Below are 5,000 nucleotides of genomic sequence, written 5' to 3' on the forward strand. Positions count from 1 at the left end.
GAGCGGGGATTCGGCGCTGGGCTCTTCCCTCTTCACTCGCAGTTACTAGGGGAATCCTTGTTAGTTTCTTTTCCTCCGCTTAGTAATATGCTTAAATTCAGCGGGTTGACACGTCTGATCTGAGGTCGTAGGCAGCAACGAGTGCTCTGGCCGGCCGGTCGTCGGCGCCTCCACGCGCTTCGGGCGCACACACAGACACACACACGTACGCGTGCTCGCAAGTGCGCGCCGTGCTGCGCAGCGGATGCACAGGCACGGACACACACGGAACGCACACGGTACTGCGAGCGCTGCGTGCCCCCTCGCACTCGGCGCCGGACCGGGCTCGGCACGTCAACTGTTCCAGAGAATCGTTTGCGGCGAGGCGTGCGCCCACCTCCACGGTAACGGAAAGCAGTGCTGCTGGCGGGGTCGCGGTGCGACGGCGGTATCGAGCGAGAGAAAAGCAGGGCCGTGGGACACACAGCCTGCCGGAGCGAAAGGCCAGACGCCAAGGACGAAGCCGGGCGGCGGAGCGCACGGGCTGCAAGCGGCGGGTGGCCACGCCGCGGCCAGGACAGCACCTTTCACGTAGAAGACTTCGGCGGCAGCAGGACACGGGGAGACACCGGAGCGAGGACCACACGGCCAAGTCGGCTCTGCGACGATTCGAACCCAAGGCACACGTTGAACGCGGGCGCAGGCACATTGCCCCAGAACCGCAACGGCAGAGGGTGGGCTGCGGAGTGTGGAAGGAGCCGCAGCTCCAGCGCAACACAAGCAACGACACCCAACCGCCACGGATTCCCACGACAAAAATGCAAGCACTCGCACGCGCAACAGAGGGAAGAAAAGCACGGCACGACCGAGCACCGATCCAGGCATCAAGCGTCACACGCGTCAAGCTGCCGTCCTCCACGCGACGGCACTGAACGGCCACGGCAACCCACCGGCAGGCAACCGAGCACGGACCACGCGAGGCAACGTGTCCGGAGACGTCCAGCGGACAGTCACTCCACTCTCTCACTCTCTGTGCCGGAGCACCCAACCGAGCCAACTCTTGCGGATCCTTCCCGTGGACGAGCCACACACACACATCAACAGAGAGTCAACCCCCCTGGCCCGAGCCTAACGGAAGGCACACACGGTCCCGGCAGCGAGGCAGTCACGTTCTCTCTCTCTGGCAACCCGATGACAGCCGTGCCGGCGACCCCGAGGTGGCTGGGCCAGTGCGGGAGCGGGCAGTGCCGACGAGCCCGGAGGCGGACGCCGGCACCCAAGAGGTCAAGCTCTCCGACGCGGATTACTCTGGGTCTGCACTTAGGGGGACAGAGAGGACGGCACCTCTGCGACACCCCAGCCGCGCTCTTCGGCGCACGGATGCGCGCGAAGTGCGATTGATTGTCAAGCGACCCTCAGACAGACGTAGCCCCGGGAGGAACCCGGGGCCGCAAAGTGCGTTCAAAGTGTCGATGATCAATGTGTCCTGCAATTCACATTAATTCTCGCAGCTAGCTGCGTTCTTCATCGACGCACGAGCCGAGTGATCCACCGCTAAAAGTTGTATCGGGTTTCGGATCGGTTGCCCGATCCTGGGACGCGCAAAACGCTCCCCCGCCGACGTGACGGTGGAGCCCCAGCCTGGCGCGTACCACGGCGTGAGCCCGGAGGCGCACGCACTCGAGCGACAATCAAGCGAAAAAAAGGAGGAATCAGGGCGCTCGCAGGCGTTGAGTGCCGGCGTGGGTGAGGGGCCGGGGCCCGCCACGCGCCGTCACGCCCCGCAACAGCCAGAGGCAGAGTTCTCTGGTGTCACCGTCTGGCGGTAGGCTCGAGAGTCGAGGCGAGGCCGCAGCGGACTGAGTCGGGTGCAAGCCGCGGAGGACAGGCCGACGCTACGGGCGCAAGCCGACCCCGCACGCCCCAACCTCGGCGGGCTGGGGAAGGGGGCGCGGCGGAACGCTCGCAAGCGCGGCTGCCCCCGCGGACAGGCACATTCTCTCGAACGCGGTGGACGCTCGCTCAAGTCAGCACGAGACCAGACCGGACCGACAGGCGGACAACGAATCTTTAAACCTCGCACCCACCCTCCGCACACGGGTGCCGGAGGAATGGTGAGCATGAACAGGTACCCCTCACCGGGCTTTGAAGAGAGTGACTAGAATGCGACCAAAGCTTCACCGCGGCGGGAGACAAAAAGGCCCCTGACTGCACCAGAACGTCTCCCTGCGGAGTCACACAGTGGCCGTTCACCGTGGTCCCGTCGACAAGCCGCCAGGACAAGCACCCAAGCCCGCAGCAGCTCTCTTCGTTTCAACTGCGGATGTAATGCTGCAAGGCGGTGGCAAGGTCACGTCGCAGCCCGCAAGCCGTCGCCAAGGCGAGAGGAAGACGGTCCCCACAGCGGGCACACACAGACGGACGTGGAGCACGGGGCGGCGGCCCACAGGTGCGCACACGCGCCGTGCCGAGGATCGGTGCGGACGCCGGTGACATCGCACCCGGCAGAGCGGCTAGGCAGAAGTCGCTGCGGAGGAGGAGCACCGTCGGCGGAACGGTCTGCTGGCGGGCGAGGGACCAAACGAGCAGCTAGAACGGGCGGAGTGGACCGGACTGCAGAAGCGGAGTGAGTGCGTGGCTGACGCCACCGTCTCCCTCCGAGCGTCTGCTCGCGCCGGCCAAACCGCCGAACCGCTGAACGAAAGGACCGCATCGTCCCACGCAGGCAGGCCGGCCGTGTTGCCGTGCGTGCCCCCACCTCTCGGACGGACTGCAAAGACACCCTACGAAGCCAACGGCGAAGCCCTTCCAACGGCGCAGGCGTAGCGTGTGCGGCACCCGCATGGACTTGCCGGCGTGCAACCGAGCGTGTGCGTGCTCGTCGGTGGCGGCGCCCGCGCGCCGGCCCAACCGAGTGGGACCGAGATCGACGTCGCCCGGCTTCGGCGGAACGTGCGTACGGGTGACCAGGCCCGTTCGACGGGTACGGCGAAATTGTCGGTGTGACCTCCCACCCGCGTGGGAGGCGCCAGCGTCAGTACGGGCCACGGCCCCGGGGCCAACCCCCGTGAGGCTCTCCTGCCTGGCCCAACCGGCGCAGCCTTCGAGTTCAAGGAGTGACGGGCCGCCCTCCCCGGAGAGGTGGCGGGCCCCCGGCCGACAAAGATCCTTCACAACGTGTTCACCAACAGAAACCTTGTTACGATTTTTATTCTGTGTTACGGGTTTCGGTTCGGGCCCCCGGAGAGGTTGTCCGATACCTGGCCCCGGGGCCGGCCCCCGTGAGGCTCTCCTGCCTGGCCCAACCGGCGCCAGCCTTCGCGTTCAAGGAGTGACGGGCCGCCCTCCCCGGAGAGGTGGCGGGCCCCCGGCCGACAAAGATCCTTCACAACGTGTTCACCAACAGAAACCTTGTTACGACTTTTATACCGTGTCGGGTTTCGGCTCGGGCCCCCGGAGAGGTTGTCCGATCCTGGGACGCGCTAAACGCTCCCCCGCCGACGTGACGGTGGAGCCCCAGCCTGGCGCGTACCACGGCGTGAGCCCCGGAGGCACACGCACTCGAGCGACAATCAAGCGAAAAACCTTTCTCGGAGGAAACAGGGCGCTCGCAGGCGTTGAGTGCCGGCGTGGGTGACGGGCCGGAGCCCGACACGCGCCGTCACGCCCCGCAACAGCCAGAGGCAGAGTTCTCTGGTGTCACCGTCTGTCGGAAGGCTCGAGAGTCGAGGCGAGGCCGCAGCGGACTGAGTCGGGTGCAAGCCGCGGAGGACAGGCCGACGCTACGGGCGCAAGCCGACCCCGCACGCCCCAACCTCGGCGGGCTGGGGAAGGGGGCGCGGCGGAACGCTCGCAAGCGCGGCTGCCCCCGCGGACAGGCACATTCTCTCGAACGCGGAGGACACTCGCTCAAGTCAGCACGAGACCGGACCGACAGGCGGACCACGAATCTTTAAACCTCGCACCCACCCTCTGCACGCGGGTGCTCGAGGAATGGTGAGCATGAACAGGTACCCCGTACCGGGATTGAAGAGAGAGTGACTAGAATGCGACCAAAGCTTCACCGCGGCGGGAGACAAAAAGGCCCCTGACTGCACCAGAACGTCTCCCTGCGGAGTCACACAGTGGCCGTTCACCGTGGTCCCGTCGACAAGCCGCCAGGACAAGCACCCAAGCCCGCAGCAGCTCTCTTCGTTTCAACTGCGGATGTAATGCTGCAAGGCGGTGGCAAGGTCACGTCGCAGCCCGCAAGCCGTCGCCCAGGCGAGAGGAAGACGGTCCCCACAGCGGGCACACACGGACGGACGTGGAGCACGGGGCGGCGGCCCACAGGTGCGCACCCGCGCCGTGCCGAGGATCGGTGCGGACGCCGGAGACATCGCACCCGGCAGAGGGGCTAGGCAGAAGTCGCTGCGGAGGAGGAGCACCGTCGGCGGAACGGTCTGCTGGAGGGCGAGGGACCAAACGAGCAGCTAGAACGGGCGGAGTGGACCGGACTGCAGAAGCAGAGTGAGTGCGTGGCTGACGCCACCGTCTCCCCCCAAGCATCTGCTCGCGCCGGCCAAACCGTGGAACCGCTGAACGAAAGGACCGCATCGTCCCAAGCAGGCAGGCCGGCCGTGTTGCCGTGCGTGCCCCCACCTCTCGGACGGACTGCAAAGACACCCCCACAGGGCTGTGTGCGACGCCAACGGCGAAGCCCTTCCAACGACGCAGGCGTTGCGTGTGCGGCACCAATGCCGAGGATCGGTGCGGACGCCGGAGACATCGCACCCGGCAGAGGGGCTAGGCAGAAGTCGCTGCGGAGGAGGAGCACCGTCGGCGGAACGGTCTGCTGGCGGGCGAGGGACCAAACGAGCAGCTAGAACGGGCGGAGTGGACCGGACTGCAGAAGCAGAGTGAGTGCGTGGCTGACGCCCACCGTCTCCCCCCCAAGCATCTGCTCGCGCCGGCCAAACCGTGGAACCGCTGAACGAAAGGACCGCATCGTCCCAAGCAGGCAGGCCGGCCGTGTTGCCGTG

At 66.5% G+C, this 5,000-nt stretch overlaps 1 non-coding gene and 1 pseudogene across 1 annotated transcript; both read right to left on the minus strand.

Moving 5' to 3' along the window:
- LOC144489779 (28S ribosomal RNA) overlaps positions 1-128 on the minus strand; it is a pseudogene marked incomplete at its 3' end in the record, with an annotated part of 2,628 nt that extends 2,500 nt beyond the window's left edge.
- A 1,260-nt stretch (positions 129-1,388) lies between these two features.
- Positions 1,389-1,542, minus strand: LOC144489777 (5.8S ribosomal RNA). Its single transcript, XR_013497050.1, has one exon. It is a non-coding gene; the product is annotated as a 5.8S ribosomal RNA (ribosomal RNA).
- Positions 1,543-5,000: the final 3,458 nt, after the last annotated feature.

This window comes from Mustelus asterias, unplaced genomic scaffold, assembly GCF_964213995.1.
Source record: "Mustelus asterias unplaced genomic scaffold, sMusAst1.hap1.1 HAP1_SCAFFOLD_2536, whole genome shotgun sequence".
NCBI lineage: Eukaryota > Metazoa > Chordata > Chondrichthyes > Carcharhiniformes > Triakidae > Mustelus > Mustelus asterias.